We start from the raw sequence: 23,713 nt of genomic DNA, 5'->3' as shown, positions 1-23,713 counted from the left end.
TGGGAGAAATTTTAAGGTTTGGAAAGAGAACATATTAATTGTTCTTGGCTGCATGGATCTAGACCATGTATTAAGAACTGAACAACCCCAAACTCTCAATGCGGATAGCGCTCCTAATGCAAAGAAGGAGTATGAGAAGTAGGAGCGTTCAAATCGCATGAGTCTTATGATCATTAAGCGCGGCGTTTCGGAAGCCTTCAGGGGCATAGAATCCGAAAGGATTACTAAGGCTAAAGATTTTCTTGCTGAAATTGAGAAGAGTTTTGCGAAAAACAATAAGGTAGAAACAAGCACGCTTTTAGCTCACTTGATTTCGATGAAGTATAAGGGCAAAGGAAATATCAGGGAGTACATTATGGAAATGTCTCATACTACTTTAAAGCTTAAGGCACTTAAACTCGATCTTTGTGATGAGTTATTCGTGCATCTGGTTCTATTGTCTCTTCCTGCACAATTCAATCAGTTTAAGGTCAGTTATAACTACCAAAAGGAGAAATGGACTCTAAATGAGCTCATTTCATACTGTGTGCAAGAAGAAGACAGGTTGAAGCAAGATAAGACTGAAATTACTCATTTGGCCTATGCCTCTAAGGATAAGGGCAAAAAAAAGAAAGAATGATAATGAAGCTGCTAAGGGTCCAATTCAGAAGAAACAACATAAGGATAATCAGTGTTGTTTCTTTTGTAACAAGCCTGGACACGTAAAGAAGGATTGTACCAAATATCACGCCTGGCGTGCTAATAAGGGTACGTTCCTTACTTTGGTCTATTCTGAGGTTAATTTAGCTTCAGTACCTAGAAACACTTGGTGGTTAGACTCTGGTGCTACTACTCACATAAGTGTTTCTATGCAGGGTTGTCTGAGCTACCGAAAGCCAAGTGATGTTGAAAGACACATCTTTGTAGGCGACGGTTAATCGGTAGATGTGGAAGTATTTGGGCATTTTAGGTTGCTATAAGGAATTGGTTCTTATTTGGACTTAAAAGATACTTTTGTAGTACCGTCTTTTAGATGGAATTTGATTTCAGTTTATGTATTGGACAAATCAGGTTATTCTTGTTTATTTGGAAACAATCAATTCAGTTTATCTTTTAATTCAAAATTGGACAAATCAGGTTATTCTTGTTTATTTGGAAACAATCAATTCAGTTTATCTTTTAATTCAAATATTATGGGAACTGGTTACTTGAGTACTTATTTAATTCAAATATTATGGGAACTGGTTACTTGAGTACTTATGATAACCTATATTTGCTCGATACAATTGATTCTTATAATGAATCCTAACATGTGGAATCACGTGGTACTAAGCGTAAATTAAATAAGGACAACTCGGCGACATTATGGCATAAGCGCTTGGGTCATATCTCAAAAGGTAGAGTTGAGTGTCTTGTGTCTGATGGTATTTTGGATTCCCTTGATTTTTCGGACTTCGACATATGTGTTGAATGTATCAAGGGAAAATAGACCAATGTTAAGAGATTAGGTGCCAAAAGATCTTCAGATGTCGTAGAATTGATACATACAGATATTTGTGGACCATTTACTACGGCATCTTGGAATGGTCAATAATATTTTATATCATTCATAGACGATTACTCATGTTATGGATACCTATATCTCATTCATAAAAAATCTGAGTCTCTGGACATGTTCAAAACCTATAAAGCTGAAGTTAAGAATCAACTCAACAAAAGAATTAAAACCGTTAGATCTGATCATGGTGGTGAGTACTACGATAGATATGATGGTTCTGGTGAACAACGTCCAGGACCATTTGCTAGATACCTAGAGGGATGCAGTATCGTCCTACAGTACACAATGTCGGGTTCACCTAGCATGAATGGTGTAGCTGAAAGATGAAACATGACTCTTAAGGATATGGTAAGAAGTATGATTGCTCATTCTTCATTACCAGAGTCACTCTGGGGAGAAGCACTAAAGACAGCAGCTTACATTCTGAACAGAATACCAAGTAAAACAGTTGTTAAAACACCTTATGAGCTTTGGACTGGTCGAAAACCCAGTTTAAAGCACTTACATATTTGGGGATGTCCAGCTAAGGTAAGGCCTTATAGGCCAAATGAAAAGAAATTGGACTCCAAAATAATTAGTAGCTACTTTATTGGGTACTCTGAACTCTCTAGGGGCTATAAGTTCTATGATCCCACACTAAGGAATATTTTTGAGACGAGAACAGCAACATTCTTTGAGGATGTTGAGTTTGGGGGGAGAAATAAGGTTAGAGACATTGCTTTTAAGGAGGAATTAGCTTCAGATCCAATCCATACAGTTACTTTTGACAATATTCAGGTTACTATACCTGTTGTTGCTCAAGAAGTAAATCCGGAACCTCAAAATAACAATGTTGAACAACTCCCTGTTTCAGAAGAACAAACTCAAGAACCAGTGCCATTAAGGAGATCCACGAGAGAAAGGAGAAATGCTATTTTGGATGACTATATTGTATTTTTCCAAGAACATAAGGAAAGTAATAGAATATTGGAAGATGATCCAATCAACTTCTCTCAGACCATGAAAAGTTCTAACTCTCAACAGTGGATTGATGCCATGAATGAAGAGTACAAGTTTATGTAAGACAATAAGGTTTGGGAACTTGTCCCATTGCCAGAAGGTGCAAAACCAATTGGTTGTAAATGGATTTTTAAAACCAAGCGGGATGCAAACGGTAATGTGGAGAGGTATAAGGCACGTCTTGTAGCTAAAAGCTTTACTCAAAAGGAAGGCATTGATTATACAGAGACTTTCTCTCCGGTTTCATCGAAAGACTCTTTCAGAACGATCATGACACTTGTTACTCATTATGATCTTGAGTTACATCAGATGGATGTTAAGACTACATTTCTCAATGGTGACATTGATGAGATGATTTATATGGTACAACCAGAAAACTTTGTGTCAGGAGACCTAAAGAATATGGTTTGCAAATTAAGGAAATCCATCTATGGACTCAAGCAAGCTCCTCGTCAATGGTATTATAAGTTTCAACAAATAATTATCTCGTTCGGTTTTGAGATGAACATTGTTGATGACTGTGTATATCATAAGTTCAGTGTGAGTAAGTATATTTTTCTGGTTCTGCAAGTCGATGACATATTGCTTGCTACTAATGATATAGACATGTTGCACGAAACCAAGAGATTTCTATCAAAGAATTTTGAGATGAAAGATCTTGGGGACGCCTCTTTTATATTAGGAATCCAAATACATCGAGATCGCTCTCGGAGTATTCTTGGATTATCACAAAAGAGCTACATCGATAAGGTACTTAAAAGGTTTGGCATGCAAGACTGCAGATCAGGAGATACCCTTGTGGCTAAAGGAGACAAGTTTAGTCTCAATCAGTGCCCTAAAGACAACCTTAAAATTTAGGAAATGCAGAAGATTCCTTATGCTTCGGCTGTAGGAAGTCTAATGTATGCTCAGGTATGTACGCGTTCGGATATTGCGTACATTGTTGGGATGTTAGGCAAATACTTAAGCAACCCTGGTATGGATCATTGGATAGAAGTCAAAAGGGTTATGAGGTATCTTCAGAAAACAAAAGATTATATGCTCACATACAGAAAATCAAAACAGCTAGATGTCATTGGGTACTCTGATTCTGATTTTGCTGGATGCCAAAATAGCAGGAAGTCTACATCAGGCTACATTTATATGTTAGCAGGAGGAGCTATATCATGAAAAAGTGTCAAACAAACACTTGTAGCTTCCTCCACTATGACAGCGGAATTTGTAGCTTACTATGAGGCATCAAATCATGGAATATGGTTACAAAATTTTGTCACTAGACTGCACATTTTGGAAAATGTGGAAAGACCACTAAGGTTATATTGTGACAATAAATCTGTAGTAATGTATTCCAATAATAACAGGAGCTCAACTAAGTCAAAACATATTGACATTAAGTTCCTGGTTGTGAAAGAAATGGTACAGAGTGGACAGATATCCATAGAGCACATTGGGACAAACTCCATGATAGCTGATCCTCTTACTAAAGGATTACCATCTAAGGTCTTTCATGAGCACATCGTTCATATGGGTGTGGTGATATTCGAGGATATCATGATTTAGTAGGAGTTTGTAATTTTTTGGTGCTTTGTGTTTGGTTGTATTGTCTGATCAGAATAAAGTATTCAGTTAAGATACTATGTTATATTATGTTTGGTTTTGACCTCACTAAAGTAGGACCAGTTAAAAATAGACATGTACTGATCACATTGTATGTAATTTTTATGCTGCACATCCATGATTGATCTATGTCGTTTGATTGTATTGGTATATATGACCATTGATGGGTCGAGTCACGATAAATATGACGAAGGCCGCTTTGATCTAATATTGATATAGTCAATGGACAAGATTGTTCAGAAATACCTTTTTAGTGATAGCAATTTTGAGCTCATAAGGTTATACACACGTTAAGGAGTCATATGGTGCCCAAGTGAGAGATTGTTGGATTTAAATCTAATTAAATCTATTTGTGAGCACATATGATTAATCTGTGTGTATTGCTATCCTTCAAGATAACCCACTAAAGTGATCAATTAATTTGGGTTAATGGGTATTTAAATAAATCATGAGGTTATATGTGCAGATACCAGGTTATAATTGTAATTTGATATAGGACCAAATTATAAATGTACAACACCTATATATATGGTGTTATGGTCCCTAATCTAGGGTTAGCCACTCTTATTCTCTTATCCCCATCTAAAGAGATCCATAAGGGAGAAACCCTAAGGTTAGAAGATCATCAAAACCCTAAACAGATTTTCCTCAATGGATTCAGGTATATGCTTCCGTACTTTTTGATTCTTGTTAATCTCTTTCAATTAATCATGGCTTTATGGTTTAGATCTCAAATATTAGATCTAACACGGCATCCAATTGGGAGTCAATTGATCGCCATAAGCACATGGCCAACTATTACAATGAAGATTATATATAAATTGCTATTCTACTAATCGATAAGTTATAATAATCTGACAATATTGACGTTTATGTGATTGATTTATCTTAGAATAACCATTAGGCATTTCTTGGATGAGACAACTAGATGGTCTTCTTCGACTTGACAAGGCGGGGCTAGGGCGCAGGCTATCCAAGGACACATCTACGACTCCCCAAGTGCCATCGCCCTGTTGTTTGCAGTATATAACGAACGAACTCTCTACAGTAGGAACAAGAGGGGATGGATCCTGGAATTCTGCTAACATCTGCAAATTCATGAAATAGAGGTATTAGAGCAGCTCCAACGTGGGGCTCTATTTTGCATCCCAAACTTTGGCATATTCTTTAGAATACGCTAAAATAGAGTTATGTAACTCCAACCACACTCCTCTAATTCCAACTCCATTTTAATTTCTCTCAATGTTTTAATTCTTTTACTTATTTTAAAAATATATAATGTAATCATATATTTAAATAAAATTAATTTTCTTTAATGAATTGATAATAAGAAATAGATAATTGTCTTTAAATTATAATATATTTTTATTTTTAATTACTTGGTTCTTGGAATTTTATATTTCAATTAATATTATTTAATATTACTCTCATTTTGAATATTTAAAAAATAAAAAAATAAAAGTTATATAATATAAATAATATTATTAATAATATTATTAAATGTATTAATATAAAATAGGCAATCTGATTAAATTAAACAGACATTCATATTACTAAATCCACGACTATTACATAGAAAGCAAAAACATGAATTGAAAATTACATGACAAATAGGAAAAACATAATACATAAAAATACTAAAAGTCTGGAAAGTCAACTCCTCCGTATCCACCTCCTCTGTAGTCAGGTATTCCGTATTAACTTCCTACGTAGCTGTATTCAGGATTAGGAATATCAGATGAGGAACCCCTAGTTATATTTCTATTTAAAATCTGTTGTTGTTTAATTCGAAAATATTCGTGTTTTGTTGGATCGGTAATAGCTTCCAGATCAACTAGCATAATTTCTTTCTATTGTCGTTCTTGCTGAAGTTCTAACTTTTTCTTATCATTTTCAGCCTTTAACATCATAGCCTGGTTCATTGTCAATCTTTCATTTTCTCGTTGTTCTTTACCTTTTTTTAAAACTTTTAAGATCTCTTGGTTTCCTTTAGCAAAAGCTTCAAAGTCAATGTTCCTATCAATTTCTTTCCATCTTTTCAACTTCTCTTTCTTCCTTCTAATAGGTCGACTAGTTGAAATGTCGATTGGCGAATGGTCATCGTCATTAGTGGTATATTCCTGATTGTCTTCATTTAAGTCGATGATAGGAGAGCTTGAATCAGATCCTTGAGATAAGCGAGACTTTGAAGTTTTGGAAGATGCAGAAGACATGACACTTATATTTGCCCACTTCTCTGCATCCTTCAAAATCGGCCAAACATGATCAAATAGAAATCCTCTTTTCTCTTCTGGATCTTCTGCAAATATGATCCTAGCATGTTTATTCTACCACAAAAGAAGAAATAATTATCAGAAAAGGTGAAAAATAATTTAATAACCAAGAAACATGTAATTCATATACTTACGATATCAAGTTCAGAAGCACCGCTTGGATTGAGGCGCTCGACTTGTCGAATGCATCCTCGAAATTTACTGATGGCTTTCATAATTAATTGTATTTGGCATAAAAGAGACTTCGGACTCCTATGTTCGGTGCAAACGTTGGAAATCCTTTCGCGAAATAGAGCTGAAGTTCACTCCCATAGCTTGTCTTTCTTTTGATTGGAACCTAAAACTAGATCCTGAGATATTTCAAGCCATGTAGCGCATAAAATTTGATCTTCTTCTTATAAGAATGATTTTCCGCGACTTGATGCCATAAGAGAAGGATGAAGAGTTGTTGAGAAGAGCTATGGAAGAGGAATGAGAAGAGTTGTGATGGAGGAATGAGGGATCCGCTAGTATTTATAGTGAAAAAATTATGGAGAATCCAATGCTGGTGGGAGAATCCAATGTGGGTAGAAAACGATGGTATTTATAGTGAAAAAATTATGGAGAATCCAATGCTGGTGGGAGAATCCAATGTGGGTAGAAAACGATGCGGGTGAGAGAATCCAATGTGGGTAGAAAACCAATGCTAGTGGGAGGATGTAATGTGGGTAGAAAATGATGCGGGTGGGAGAATCTAATATGGGTAGAAAACCAATGCTAGTTGGAGAATCCAATATGGGTAGAAAACGATGCGGGTGGAAGAATCCAATGTGGGTAGAAAACTAATGCTAGTGGGAGAATCCAATGTGGGTAGAAAACGATGCGGGAAAGAATCCAATGTGGGTAGAAACATTATATAATAACACAACATACACCTATTAACAACTCATCACCAATCTATAATTCATTTCTCCAAATCCCCTCTTCAACAATGTATGGAGCTGGACCATCACACCTACCTTCTTCTTCTTCTTCTTCTGATGACGAAACATTTTCTCATTACGTTGAACAATGGGAGGAGGATATGAAACAATGGGAGGAGGAGGATGAAATCTTAGCTCGTCTATATGCCTCTAACAATGAAATAATGACTTATTTCTCTAAAGAGGAAGAGAGGCCAAAACGTATCGGCTCTCCTGGTCATTTGGTAATCAACCGTGGGAGGGAAGAAGGTAATTCTCGACTCTACAATGACTATTTTTCTGATAATCCCACATACGGTGTAAATTTATTCCGTAGAAGATTTCGAATGCAAAGGAGTCTTTTCCTTCGTATCGTCGACGATGTATGAGAGCACAATAACTATTTCGTACAGAAGGTGGATTGTGTCGACCGGCTTGTACTATCTACTTTACAAAAAGTAACTGCAGCATTTCGCATGTTGGCATATGGTGCACTGGCAGATAGTACTGACGAATATGTAAGGATTGGTGAGTCAACTGTAATTGAATGTTTGAAGAAATTTTGCAGAGCAATTGTAGAAGTGTATGGAGATGAATATCTTAGATCCCCTAATACCAACGATGTTGCAAGACTGTTAAAAAAAGACGAAGAGTGAGGTTTCCCAAGACTGTTGGGAAGTCTAGACTGTATGCATTGGGAATGAAAAAACTGTCTAATAGCATGGGCGGGATAATACTCAGGATGTCACAGAGGCCCAACCATTATTCTTGAGGAAGTAGCATCGTATGACCTATGGATATGACATGCATTCTTTAGCTTACCAGGTTCTAATAACGATATTAATGTATTACAAGCATCTAATTTGTTTGACAACCTAACATAAGATATTACTCCTCCTGCTCATTATACAATTCAAGGAAAGAATTATGATGTCGGTTATTATTTAGCTGATGGCATATACCCGAAATGGCCAACCCTTGTTCAAACCATTTCCAAATCCGAAGATAAAAAGAAATAATATTTTGCAATGATGTAAGAAGCTTGTCGAAAAGATGTGGAGCAAGCGTTTGGTGTTCTCCAGTCAAGATTTGTTATAATCAAGGGCCCTGCACGGTTTTGGGATAAACGAACTTTGCATGATATCATGACCACTTGCATAATAATGCACAACATGATTATTGAGGATGAATGTGATGAGCAAGAAGATATTGTCGTTTCTACTCCACCATCAATTTCAAATGTTGAAGACATAGGGATGAACGATGTGTTCCGACAATTCCTAGCCCGACATAAGAAATTCAAAGACAAACTTCGCACTTCGAAATGTATTAATTGAACATTTGTGGGAGAGACACGGCAATGAAGTGATGTAACTTTTTTTTTTATTAAAGTTCCTCGAAATTTTAAGTTAATGTATTTTATTTTCGTTTAATTTTTAATGTATTATCATTTCTAATTACTTCTTTTGCAATTTTATACTTCGATATTAGTCTCATTTTGAAGGTATCGACGAGACATTTCTAATGATATTATTTATATTAAAAAATTTAATATATTAATATATATATAAAGATTTTAAGTAAGTAACAAAAAAATAATAGGACACAATTGGAATAATTCAATGTTGTTAAAGAGATTGAGGGGTAAGATTCACTTTTTTTTGGGGAATAGTAATATAGAGTTGGCTGCGAATTTGGAGAGAAATCTCTAAATTTATAGCCTCAATTCCATTTTTGCAGCTCAGCTGCAAAAATTGCCACTCGGTTAGAGGTAAGTCCGACTCTACTTTGCAGTTATCCATCACGGTTGGAGCTGCTCTATAGCTTTAAGTATTTCAATATCAAAAGAAAAAGCAATAACTGTGAAATTATTGTCAGGTAGCTAAGGATTGATAAACGACTTCGACAGCTACCACAGAACTGGTCATAATCTGAGGATTACCATTGATAGAAGAGTACTGATATGGTATGGGAACATCAAATTATAATACGTTCAACATAATTAAATACCAATCTTTTTTGCACAGAAAAACTATTTACTAAAAAGTTAGTAAACAAAAGACTCTTAGAGAAAATAAGAAGAACAAATCAAGATGTAATTACCATTTGCAGTGCTCCATCACAGTTCCCTGCTACTCCAGTTGATAGAATTTCCAGAGTAATAGCCCTTGAAACTATGCCTGAGAAAATTGTGGACCATTGATTCTACAGATACCATAGAAAATACTTTTAGTTTATATAATACTGTCCAAATATTACTAGACTGTCATGATTTTAAGAAGTAAAGAGAATCTCATATGTACTTACCACATCCATAAGTATTTCCACAAGATTAGCATGATCCATGGTCACCACTGCCGTCTCTCTCGAGGCCTCTGACTTCAGCCCTAACTGTTTTTGTCACGACCCCAAATTCCAAACCTAAAAAGAACATTGGAGCCGGACTAAACCTGTGATGAATCCTCCAAAATATGCATTTATTAAAAAACCATCAAAATAATGTCTTCATTGAACTAAAACCAACAATAAATATTCTCTATAATCCCAAAAATCAACATTAATCCAATTAACCTCTTCATTGAACTAAAACCAACAATAAATATTCTCTATAATCCCAAAAATCAACATTAATCCAATTAACTTGATATGAACAAATATTCCTCAAGTTAATATTCTCTATAATCCCAAAAATCAACATTAATCCAATTAACTTGATATGAACAAATATTCCTCAAGTTAAAATAAAACTCGACCTAAAGGAAAGAAATCTCGTAATTACACGACTCTCAATTCATCGACTAAACATCAAGACTTTATTTAACCTTCACCTAAAAGATAATAACAATCCTGAAATTTTATTCCTTGCTCCGTTTTATGAATTTGGCAAATCCTCAAATCCACCTAATCTCGTTTCTCTAAAAAGAATAAAAACAACACAATGAGTTCACAACTCAACAAGTGGATAAATTTATACATTAAACACTGGTTTTGCAAAACTAAAATAAATTGACTTGATAATGCGAAATACTAAAATAGTAAAATCTATAATGCAACACATTTAAAATATATACATGCAATGGAAATAAGCAGGTCACGTCTCAATGTGGTCAACACTTCGATACTCCAGTTGACTTGGCAAACCCCACTATTATAAAGCCCGTGGTAGGGACGATGAGACCCAAACTTGGGCTCTTAGCGCTAAAATAGAAACCTTATAGAGGCACATTGAGCCCTGTTTTAATAACTTGCTTATATCTGACATAAATCGGTATATTGACTTGAGATGCATATGCTTTAACAATAAACAAAGTTCGTAAAGCTAATCACATTATACAAAAATGCCAAAGGCCAACCAATAGTGAAATAAATCAAACACATATGCATCTCAACCTACCACTATATGAAAAGACATAACAATTGATAAAGAAAATAAGCATAGGCTTATACCAAAATATCCATGAGCATCACAAAATCAAACCAATCAACAAATTATATATAAGTAATCATACGAAGGATATAATCCGTCAGGAACAAATCCAAGTATACTTGATATAATTATATAAAAAATACACAGCACACAATGCATAAATTCACCACTTACCTTATTTTGATAGACAATCCAATCCAATTCTCGACGTTTCGATAGTGCCTCTAGAATTTCCTAAAGATTAAATTCAAATAGCCTTCAATACGATCCTCCTATTAAAATACATTAAACATACTAAGCCTATTCAAAAGATCATAATATATTACTAAAATTTAGCAAACTATTTTCTGTTTTTGCTTGCTACAAAAAGACAAAAGAACCAGTAGCTTCCATCTAAAATCCAAACAAACTATTTTCTGTTTTTGCTTGCTACAAAAAGACAAAAGAACCAGTAGCTTCCATCTAAAATCCAAATAATTAATATTATATATTCTATAAGTTACCTGCATACAACCATCAATGTTAAATAATTTATCATTTAAGATGATATAAATTCTATAGGTGTTAAAAGAAACAAGTGTTGCACTATTACCTATAGAAACCTAAGACATAGTCATGATCTTAGGAGAAGAGCGCTCGACAACGCCGATGGAAAACAAGTAATTAGTTCTCTCGTTCTTTCTTCTCTCGCTGATTTACCTTTCTTTCTTATTTTTGTGCGGCGGAACAGGGACAGGAAAAAGAAGAGGAGGCTAATGGGAATCAAAGGAATAGGGTTTTGGATATTTATAAAGGCTCTTTTTACTAATAGAACCCTCAAACAAAAACCCCTCTTAACAGAAGTTTTGTCCTTAAAACTTGGACATACCTGAGTCTTCAAATAAATTAGGATATTTGTCCTTCATCTCATCTTCGTGCTCCTAGATAGCTTCTTCAGTTGAATGATTTTTCCATAAAACCTTCACTAGGTTAACAATTCTTGACCTCAAGGCTTGCATCTTCCGGTCCAAAATTCTAACTGGATACTCTGAATATATCAAATCTTTCCTGATCCCAAGAGGCTCATAATTCAATGCGTCACTCGGATCAAGTACACACTTCCTCAGAATTGATACATGGAAAACATTATGAATTTTAGCCAACTCTGGAGGCAATGCAATTTTGTATGCTACAGCTCCAACCCTCTCCAAAATCTCAAAAGGTCCAATATATCTCAGACTCAACTTGCCCTTTCTTCCAAATCTCATCACTCCCTTAGTAGGTGATACTCTAAGAAAAATATGACCGCCGACTTCAAACTCCAACTTTCTTCTTCTATTATTGGCATAGATCTTTTGCCTGCTTTGAGCTATACGAAGCCTCTCACGTATCTGTTGAATCTTCTCAGTAGTAATCTGCACTATCTTAGGACCGAGCAACCTTCTTTCTCCTACTTGATCCTAACAAATAGGTGATCTACATCTCCTACCATACAATGCTTCATAAGGGGACATATCAATACTGGAGTGATAGCTATTGTTATATGCAAACTCCACCAAAGGTAAATATTTTTCCCATCTACCCTTCAAATCCAAAACACAAGCACAAAGCATATCCTTCAATGTATGAATAGTCCTCTCCGATTGCCCGTCCGTCTGCGGATGATAAGATGTGCTAAAACCCAATTGTGTTCCCAAGGCATTATTCAGACCTTGCCAAAATCTAGAACAAAATCTCGATTCTCTATCTGATATAATAGTCACTGGTATCCCATACAATCTCACAATCTCCTTAACATATAATTCGGCAAGCTTCTCAAGAGAATGAGTAATTTTACAAGGCAAGAAATGAGCCGATTTAGTAAGCCGATCAACAATCACCCATATAGTGTCATTACCACTCTGACTCCTAGGAAAACCAGTCACAAAATCCATTGTTACCTCCTCCCACTTCCACACGGGAATTGGAAGAGGCTGAAGTAGTCCGCCAGGCTTCTGATGTTCAATCTTGACTTGTTAGCACACCAAACACCTGGACACAAACTCTGCAATATTCCGCTTCATGTCATTCCACCAAAATATTTCTTGCAAATCTCTATACATCTTCGTTGATCCAGGATGAATTGTAAACGCCGAACAGTGCGCCTCCTCTAGGACTTCTTTCTTTAACTCCGGATTATTATGTACACATAAGCGGTTTTTAAATCTCAAAGCTCCATCATGAACTACAAAATCATGTTGAAGTCCCTGTTCCACATCTGTTTTAATTTTTACAAGAACCGGATCATCACTTTGTGCAGCCACAAGCCTGTCAATCAAAGCAGGCTGAATTTTAAGATGAGCAAACATCTTGTGCAGCCACAAGCCTGTCAATCAAAGCAGGCTGAATTTTAAGATGAGCAAACATCACTCCAGATCCTTGAAGTCGAATATCAATATCAAGTCTCCTCAAGTCCTCCAGCATATGCTTCTGACTTGTGATCAAAGTGGGTCGAATATCAATATCAAGTCTCCTCAAGTCCTCCAGCATATGCTTCTGACTTGTGATCAAAGTGGCAATACTAGCATTAGACTTCCTACTGAAAGCATCAGCTACCACATTCGTCTTGCCGGGATGATAATGAATTTTAAGATCATAATCCTTCATTAACTCCAACCATCGCCTTTGTCTCATATTTAACTCCTTAAGTGTGAAGATGTATTTAAGGCTCTTATAATCTGTGTAGATGTCACAAGTCTCCCCGTACAAATAGTGCCGCCAAATCTTCAATGCAAAGATAACAGCAGGTAACTCTAAATCATTTGTTGGGTAGTTCTTTTCATAAGGTTTAAGTTGTCTGGATGCATATGCTACTACTTTCCCATTCTGCATAAGAACACAACCAAGGCCAATATGAGAAGCATCACTGTATATCACAAATCCACCTGATCTAGAAGGAATCGTGAGTATAGGTGCAGACACTAATTAATCCTTCAACTCCTGGTAGTTCTGTTCACACTTCTCTGTCCAGTGAAACTTGACCCCTTTCTGAGTCAATCGAGTCAAAGGTGCTGCGATACGGGAAAATCCCTCAATAAATCTTCTATAGTAACTAGCCAATCCCAGGAAGCTTCGTATCTTGGTCATGGTGCTAGGTCTCTTCCAATCAATAATTGCCTCTATCTTTGAAGGATCAACTGACACCCCTTCTTTAGAAATAACATGCCCCAAAAATGAGACACTCTTCAACCAGAATTCACACTTCTTCAAATTTGCATATAATTTGTGTTCCAAAAGTAATTGCAAAATAGTTCTTAAGTGTTCTTCATGTTCCTCCCGGTTTCTAGAGTAGACCAAAATGTCATCAATAAAAACAACTACAAACTGGTCAAGATAAGACCTGACACCCTATTCATCAAGTCCATAAAAGCAGCTGGAGCATTTGTTAATCCAAATGGCACCACCAAGAATTCATAGTGTCCATATCTTGTTCTAAATGCAGTTTTCGATACATCTTCAGGCTTAATCTTGAGCTGGTGATAACCAGACCGAAGGTTAATCTTTGAGAACACTTGGGAGCCCTTTAACTGATCAAATAAATCATCAATCCGAGGCAAAGGATATTTGTTCTTCATAGTCACCCTATTCAATTCTCGGTAATCTATACAAAGTCTCATACTCCGATCTTTCTTCTTCACAAAAAGTACTGGAGCACCCCAAGGAGATACACTCGGCCTGAGGAAGCCCTTATCTAAAAACTCCTGCAATTGAGTCTTCAACTCCCTCATCTCTACTGGTGCCATGCGATAAGGTGCTTTTGAGATCAGCCCTGTTCCTGGAATTAAATCAATAGCGAACTCAATCTCCCTGTCAGGTGGTAGCCGTGGCAAGTCTTCAGGAAAAACATCAGGGTATTCTCGAACAATTGGAATTTCATCCAAAATGACTTCCTTCTTATCGGTACAAACTACACTAGCAAGATAACCACGACAACCTTTTCTTAGAAGTCTGCATGCATGATAAGTAGAGAGCCAATCCATACCAAAAATAACATCAAAATCATGAATGTCAAGTAACACAAGATTCGTAGGCATGGTTCGATCTCCCACTACGACCTCGCATCCCTTAAAGATGTGATTAGTAATCATACAATCGCCGGATGGGGTGGAAACTGATAGTTCATATTCTAAGAATTCTGGAGTTCTATCCAACTTACTAGCAAAGCTATAAGATATAAATGAATGAGAAGAACCAGAATCAAACAACACATGTGCGAGGTGAGAGGAAATAACGAGTGCACTTGTAACAACAGAGTTAGATGCGAGAGCATCCTGCTTCGTCAAAGCAAATACTCTCCCTTGTGCCTTAGATTTCTGACCATCACCAGGTATAGACTTCACTTTCTGATCATCAGTCTTGGGTCCCTTCTTTATTGGACAGTCCTTCGCAATATGTCCCTGCCTGCCACACTCATAGCAGCCTCAAAATAAAGGACAATAACGGCCTTTGTGATTATTACCACATCTATAACATTGTCCATCATGCCTCTGAATAGGAGGACCTGTTCTCTGCACAAATTAGCCCGATCTCTGTACTGGAACTCCTGATCCTCGAAATGCTGGCTTCTTAAAAGGCTTAAAAGCTAACTTATCTTTCTGATTATTCTCATCCCTGTTCCGCTTCTTCTGGTCCTAGCTTTTGTTTGGTTCATCTGCAATCTTTTCTCCTTTACTTGCTTTTTCAGCCCTTTTTGCTCACTCCACTGCCACCTCAAAAGTCTTTTACATAACTATTATAACCTTTTGATGAATTTCTGGCCTCAGTCCATTCTCAAACATCTCTATCTTATCAAATTCTTCTGCAACTAGCTCAGGTGCATATCAAGATAACTCATTAAACTTAGCTTCATATTCTTCCACTGTCATGTCATCCTGCTGCAATTCCATAAGCTCCCTCTTCTTGCGAGATCGAACATACAAGGGAAAATATTTCTCCCTAAATAATTTAACAAATCTGCTCCAAGGAACATCCTCCCCCTCAAGTGATAAACTAGCCTCCTTAGTTTCCCACCATATCTCTGCCTCTCCCTCTAGCATAAATGTAGCATAAATAACTTTTTGTTCCTCTGAACATCCCAAATCTCTGAAGTACTTCTCCATTTTCTTCAGCCATTCCTGTGCCAACGTTGGATCAGAACCTCCCTGAAAAGATGGTGGAGACATCTTCTTAAACTTTTCAAAGTCACTGCTAATAGGTTTAGTCTTCTTTTGGTGCTTCACTCAGCTTCTCAGTTGCCTCTGACTGCTTTTCAAGGATCTCCATTTGCCTCTCCATGAAACCACTCTGCATTCAGCTTCTCAGTTGCCTCTGACTGCTTTTCAAGGATCTCCATTTGCCTCTCCATGAAACCACTCTGCATTTCAATAAAACTGGCGAGTCCTTCAACACCCCACTGGGCTCCAGTAATCCCTCTCGTAGTCCTAGCAATACGGGTAGCCATACCCCCACGAGTTCCGGGTCCTGATCTTCCCCTGACATTCCCATCAGGAGCCTTATTTGTAACATTAGGGGTCTCAATGTTTTGTCAACCTGCATCATCATTTTCACCAACCCTAGTCTGGGGACGCCTACTCGATTAGGGTATACTTGAAGGAAGCGTAACCCCTGCATTAGTCTCAAGTCTAGGAGAAGAGCGCCTCGCTGCAACACTAGAACCTCTCTTGCCATGAGCCATCTCAATCTAACATTACCAAAAATAAATATGTTTAGTACAAAATATTCATCGTATTAATATTTATTAAATCAACTCATAACATATTCATCACAAGCATAAGTAATCAAATAATATTTTTCATGAAATGCATACACTAGTCATACCTTAAACTACCCAGACTAAGTCTTTTACCTTTAAGACAACAAAACTAAAGAGACTATGTGATCCATGGTTCTAATCTTATATATTCCTATACCTAAAATTTGATCTAATAGTGTTCATGTCGTCCTCGATCACACTTCAAAATGAAAACATCAACTTTCATTTCTATGCATCAAAATCCAATATTTTTTTAACCTAATCATCTCCAAAATCAACTAGGACCTACAACCATCAATGTTAAATAATTTATCATTTAAGATGATATAAATTCTATAGGTGTTAAAAGAAACAAGTGCTGCACTATTACCTTTAGAAGCCTAAGACATAGTCATGATCTTAGGAGAAGAGCGCTCGACAATGCCGATGGAAAACAAGTAATTAGTTCTCTCGTTCTTTCTTCTCTCGCTGATTTACCTTTCTTTCTTTTTTTTTTGTGCGGCGGAACAGGGATAGGAAAAAGAAGAGGAGGTTGACGGGAATCAAAGGAATAGGGTTTTGGATATTTATAAAGGCTCTTTTTACTAATAGAACCCTCAAACACTTAGAATTATTACTGTTTTGGCCCGACACCTTTCGGGAAACTCCGTGCATACTCCTCCTCATTTAATATCTCAGTAGCATTATTCAAACCTTGAGTCCATAATGGCTCACCAAGTTGAGCCATACTAATGAGCTCCTCCATTGCAACCATCGCGAGCTCGATCACCATTGACTTGTCGATCTCAGATTGTATCGTGGGTAGGATGTTGAATTCGCTAACTCTGAGATCTAATGATGATACTATGGTCTTTTCGACATACTTTGCAGCAATACCTGATATTCTGACGATCTGTGATAAGAGAGTTAAAACCAATAGAGTAGAGAATTATAATTATCAAACGTTATTGTAACTTTAAAGGTCCATTGCAGCAGAAGGGATTTGAGATGATACCAGAGCAATCCATATTCGTTTCTCACTGAACACATGCTGAAATCAAATTTTAGTGGACAAATGTATTACTGCTAAAAATAGAATAAGTACTTCAGCCTATTAAAAGGATATATGCTCAACTTGTAGGATTTGTTAGAGCATAAAATTATTAGACTATACATTTTGTACTGCTATTAGAATAACAATAAGGATGTTTTTAATTCACAAGGATCTCACATATTTGACTATTATGGTACCAAATCAGTACAAAACTTTTTAAGCTAATTAGCATTCGTCTAAAATTACTCAAACTGGTAACTCCCGTACAAATCTCAATTTAAAGCTAAATATATGAGAAAAATATATATTCTTGCATATAGCGCAGTTCATGTTTTTGCGAACGACAAACCATCCACAAATTGCAAGGACATATCACAAATAAACTATGATCTTTATTCTTTACCGTACTTCCTAGTTTTCATGCACTAAAAAACTTATTAATTAAGAAGAACAAGCATTGGAATTAAATGGATGAATTATTGAGAAAATGTTTAATTAGTATTACATATCTCTTCTCTCAGTACTTCCTAGCATTTTCAAGTCTAAGATGATACTCATCAAAAGACATATCTCCGAGAGAAACAGGACCGCCGCAGTTGGGGCAGGAGGCACAGAGGGCGTCCATGAAGGAGGGTTTAGCAGCTACAAAGTTCGATGCAGCTCAGGTACGTCATCCATCTTTTGCTGGCGTTCTTGCCTCTTCACCTCGCCGCCATGTTATTCATGATATCGAGAAAGGCTATGTTATTTCCAAGTTGTTCAAAGATCAGCCTCTCCCTAGTTCCAACACATCTGCTCAAGGTTCGATGCATAAGCCACGTCCAAATACACATTTTCCACGCCCTTTCAACTCTCTCTTCGACAATCAAGGTTCGATGCATAAGCCACGTCCAAATACACATTTTCCACGCCCTTTCAACTCTCTCTTCGACAAACATCATCCAGCAAAAAAAGGCCATGTTTTTCCTCCGCAAAACATCTAGGGTTTTCTGGTCCTTCAGAACAAGGGTGGACAACTGTTACCCGTAGAAGAAAAGGTCGCACTATGGATGACAATCTGCTTCGTCATCCTTATCCTGCATTCTATATGGATCCTAAGCAACCAAGGAGGCGCTTCAACTGTGGAGATGATCGACATTCTTCCAGATTTTGTCCAAAAGGTGTGTATATTTGTTTCAAATGCCATGAAGAGGGACATATTACCAAGAATTGCAGATCCCATCTTCGTCCTTTGCAAAAGAAGTATGACCTTTCTCATTCTTCTACTCTTTGCAACAATGCTAAGGTTCTTGCATCTTTTGCCATCCTTACAATCACAGAGGGGTCCCCTACACTTGATTTGATTAAAGTTAAGTTATCATGGGTTTTTAATTGACAGCTATGGTCTGGTAAGGTTATCCCTGTCTAGGACAACAGATTTCTGGTGGAATTTCCATCTATTTTCCAATTATAAAAAGCTTCAGATGTGAAATTGCATGATTTTGAGAAGTTTAAGGGTTGGTTTGTGCCATGGTCTGAAAACGTTGGTATGAAAATAGGTGATTCTGCTTTCTATCAGTGGATCAAAATTAAAAATCTTCCTTTTCATTTCTGGTCTTTGGATATTCTTGAGAAGATTATTAACTCTTTTGGAGAGTGGGTCAGGGGGTGCAAAAATATAAAAGAAAAGATAAATGGTCAAGATGTTCGCATTCTTGTCAAAGTAAAAGCGGCAGACTGTATTCCAAAATCAGTGGTTTGCTTATACCTCTCAGATTGATTCCTTCACTATAGAGGTTATTTTAGATATCACCCCTATTGGTGTGGGTCAATTAGGTGTGGATGTAATTGGCAAGCATCTTAATGCTTTGAAAGCTCAAGGTGACATTGTTCTTGAATCTTAATGGTCAGAACAGGTGACTGCGCCAGTTGTTAAATCACCGGAGTCTTTTCAAGTTCATGCTATAACATCAGTGTCTGACAAAGGGAAGGGCATTTTCGTATCTTCTGTTAGACCCTAGAGGGGGGGGGGGGATTAGGGGCTTATGCTAATCTAATCTGATTTTATGCCAATTAAAATTAATTAACAAGTTATCCTAGTAAGTATGAAATACCACAAGATATATGAGCTAGGAGCCAATTAAAATTAATTAACAAGTTATCCTAGTAAGTATGAAATACCACAAGATATATGAGCTAGGATAAACAATATGAACAATGAGATATATCCTATATGATATAATATATAGGCAAGGATATATATAAACTAACACAAGGGGAAACAAAAATCTAAATAAGATAGTGGATGAAATAAATGAGCAATGCACAAATGACGATATAAGATAAATGCAAAAACAAATACGCCAAAGACAAACTCAAACAAGCAATATGATCACGGAGTTCGGACCTTCCGTCCTACGTCTCCACTCCCCCACTCCCAGGGAGAAATCCACTATCACAACCGGGTTTTCTACGTTCACCCGAATAACGTTTACACCTAACAGTGTCGGTTTTCAACGCTCATCGATCAACGTTCACTCCTCACATTCGGTTTTCTAGTTCACCGAAAACTTCACAACAACACACTATGTAACAAATATAAATTTATTCTTTACAATAGAAGAGAACTCAATTAAGCATAACTCAATGTCACAATCTCTCACAACCCTAATATACTATGTATGCAAATACAATAAGCTCAATTGGGTGTTTGTAACAATGAGATAAAATCAAATCAACTAAACTCAAATATAAAATCTAGCTTAAGAACGATGATAATCAAACAAGTATATAAATGTAAAGCTAGAGTTTGAGTTTAGAAAACTTCTCAATTGATAACAAGAGATGGAGATGGATTGAATGCCCAAAATACAATTGATAATCTCCTCAAGCTCTTGTAAAACTGATTCACCAAACCAAAAACACTCAAATGCTTAAAAGCTTATAAACACATTTAAACCAACTTAACCCTTGATTAAAACTCTTTAAAACATTTCTTGCTTGTCTTATAAAACTGAGGTAAGGGGGGTATTTATATGAAACCCCAAAGGTAAGAGAAAGACAAGAAAAAGATCAAAAAACCATTCTGCAACGGCTCTAAAAATAGCCGTTGAAACTGAGTTGACAGTGCGGCGATCGACCGCTGCGGTCGACCGTGAGCAACAAAAAAAACCAAACTATTGCTCTGGACATGGCTCTGGACAAGCGACGGTCGACCGCGAAAGTCTCTGGACTTGCTACGGGGGGGGGGGGGGGGGGGGGGGGAGCCATAAAAACCTAACCTGAGTTTCTGAACTCATGGCGGTCGATCGTGGCGGTCGACCGCGATCTGATACTACAGAAAAATAGTTTTGAAAGCAGATTTGAGACTTTTGGAAAATATATTAAAAATAAGAAATAAAGTCCAAAAATGATGAAACTTTGGGAAATGTATATAAACATGTAAATGAACATGTTACAAAAAGAATTTTCCAAATTGTATTTCCCATTTGTGAAAAATAATCATTTTGTAAAAATAGTCCAAAACACAAAAATGTAAACATGTGAATTTTGACATTTAGGCTAAACCATGTTTTGAAACTTTGCACAATGATTATATAGACTTAATAAAATATGTATATGATTATTGTTAAGTCCAAAAACTAAGAAAATAATATTTTCACAAAATTGCATATTCTATGCAATAAATACCAAAACACAATAGTAAATATGAAACATGTGATTTCATATTTATAAACATGAAAACTCAAAAACACATATATGTATATAAAGAAACCAATAAATGTGTGTGTATAGATATTGAGCTTAACGTACTTAACACACATAATATAAAACCTAAATTAATTACACAAGCTATGATCTTGATCTTCAATAAGCTTGACTTGGTAATCTCGCGGATGAAGCTTGAACTTGATCTTTAACTTTGAATAGAATTGCTTCACTCCACATTTCCGCCAACCTCCATTTGATATGATCATTGAAGCTCTATTCCATCCATTCTCCAACTACGTTGTTTGTCTATAATAAATAAGAAAACACAAATACTAGACAAACAACATTAGCGGTAAATTATTTGTTAAACATCATCAAAACAAGAAGGCCAACAATCTTCCCCTTTTTGATGATGATAAATAATTTACAAAAAGAGATATATGCATGAAAGAAATGAATATATAATTTAAAATTCACATGCATGCATATAAACAAGAGAGAATATACTCACAATATTTCTCCCCCTTTGACAACATCAAAAAGGGGACAAAAGAATGAAGAGAGCGAAAGCTCCCCCTATCAATAAGCATAGGTGAGTATCAAATATGTATAGGGATTGCTCCCCCAATCAAAAAATCATATAGAATATAAGCAATAAAAGATCATGGCAAACATGTGAGCAAGCTTAAAAAATATGCTAAAAATCACTCACATTCAAGCGATAATGAGAACATATATAAATATGTCAAGATGAACATATTGTCTCATATGAAAAAACATAAAAACCATGTATAAAAAAGATTTATGAAATCACAAGAAGGAAGACATGAGAATCATGTAAAAAGTTTTCAAATGAAAACAAATCAACCAATGAAATCATAAATCGCAAGTAAATCATATAAGAACATAAAACAAAATCATCATTGATTTTCAAAACTCAAGAGAGGCAATTATATCTAGCTATTGAGCTAGTATCAACCCATATAAATATTTTAGCATCTGGTAAATAAGATTTGGGAAAAAACACCCAATAAATCCGGAGGGTTATATAAACACAAACCTCTCATCAAAAATCAAAACTAATAATCATGAAAACAAAAAAAATTTGATCAAAGAAAATTTGTTTTCATAACCAAAAGATTTTAAGACATAATTTTCAAAACCAAGAAAAGAAAAAATTAAGAGCACTAAAATTCTTGGTTTAAAAATTAAATTTGTTTTGGTAACCAAGAACTCTTGGTACCAAAAGATTTAGGGACATGACCCCTATCATTAAAGCTCAAAGCCCTAAGGTTATGAACCCTCTTAGGCATATATGGTGCACTAACACGGTCAAAGCAATAATCGTTCAAATGACCCTTCCGATTGCAATACGTGCAATGAAAGAGATTCATTTGTTTTTGTGAACCATTAGCTCGTGCACGGGAATCATTTGCAAATAAAGATTTTCTTTTAAAATTATTTTGCAAATGAGAAACATTCTTAAACAATGGTCTATTTGGAACATATTACAACTTAGAAGCTTTTTGTATATCAAAACAAAATTTAGCAAGATGTCCAAACCTACCACAAACATCACATTTAAAAGCATGTGGTCTACTAGAAGCATTTGGCAAATGAGATTTCTTTTTCAAATTAAAACAATATTCGGCCAAATGACCAAAACGACCACAATGATCACATCTATACACATGAGCATGCTTATGATGAACAATGGGTGCATGTGTGTGTACATGTGATGAAGAAGCTACATGAGATGCACAAGGAGCATTGACATTTTTATGTTTGTGTGCATCATAGCAAAATTTAGCTAGATGGCCTTTACGGTCGCAAATTGAACACTTATAAACTTTGCTATATATGTGTGCATGATAAGTAGATGATGATTTAGACTTGGCATACATATCCATAAGCTTCTTATGATTATCAAAGCATTTTTTCAAAGTTGAATCTAAAGATGAAATGCATTTTTTCATAAGATTCAAGTCTTTATTTTTAGGCACATATGCACTTTTAGAAGTAGAACATAAATAGTTATTTATAAAAGAAGCAGTATCATTTTGTATGTTCTTTACTTCTAACATGGCATTATCTTTTTCATGAGTTAACTTGGCAAAGTTTGAAAGTGAAGAATCATGATCCGATTTTAATTTTTCATTGTTTTTTTTAAGGATCATATTTTCATTAGAAATAATATCAAACTTAGAAGTTAAAGACTCATGATCGGATTTCAAATTTTCATGCTTGCTTTGTAAATTAATGAAATCATTTTGTAATTTGTTAAAGGCATGCAATAATTTTTCACTAGCACAAGGAAGTTCATCATTAGGTAAATCATTAATAGATTCGAACTCGCAAACCTCACTAGGGCTATCGCCTAGTACTCGTGTGCATGAAGCTCCTTTAGAACTTGAAGCGGGATCCTA

At 35.9% G+C, this 23,713-nt stretch overlaps 1 pseudogene; it reads right to left on the bottom strand.

The window, feature by feature from the left end:
* The window catches only part of LOC109821620, a 42,056-nt pseudogene extending 18,589 nt beyond the window's left edge, over positions 1-23,467 (bottom strand).

The sequence above is a fragment of the Asparagus officinalis genome, chromosome 8 (genome assembly GCF_001876935.1).
Source record: "Asparagus officinalis chromosome 8, Aspof.V1, whole genome shotgun sequence".
Lineage (NCBI taxonomy): Eukaryota > Viridiplantae > Streptophyta > Magnoliopsida > Asparagales > Asparagaceae > Asparagus > Asparagus officinalis.
Note: the sequence above shows the minus strand (reverse complement) of the source record. Positions and strands in the feature narration are given on the sequence as shown.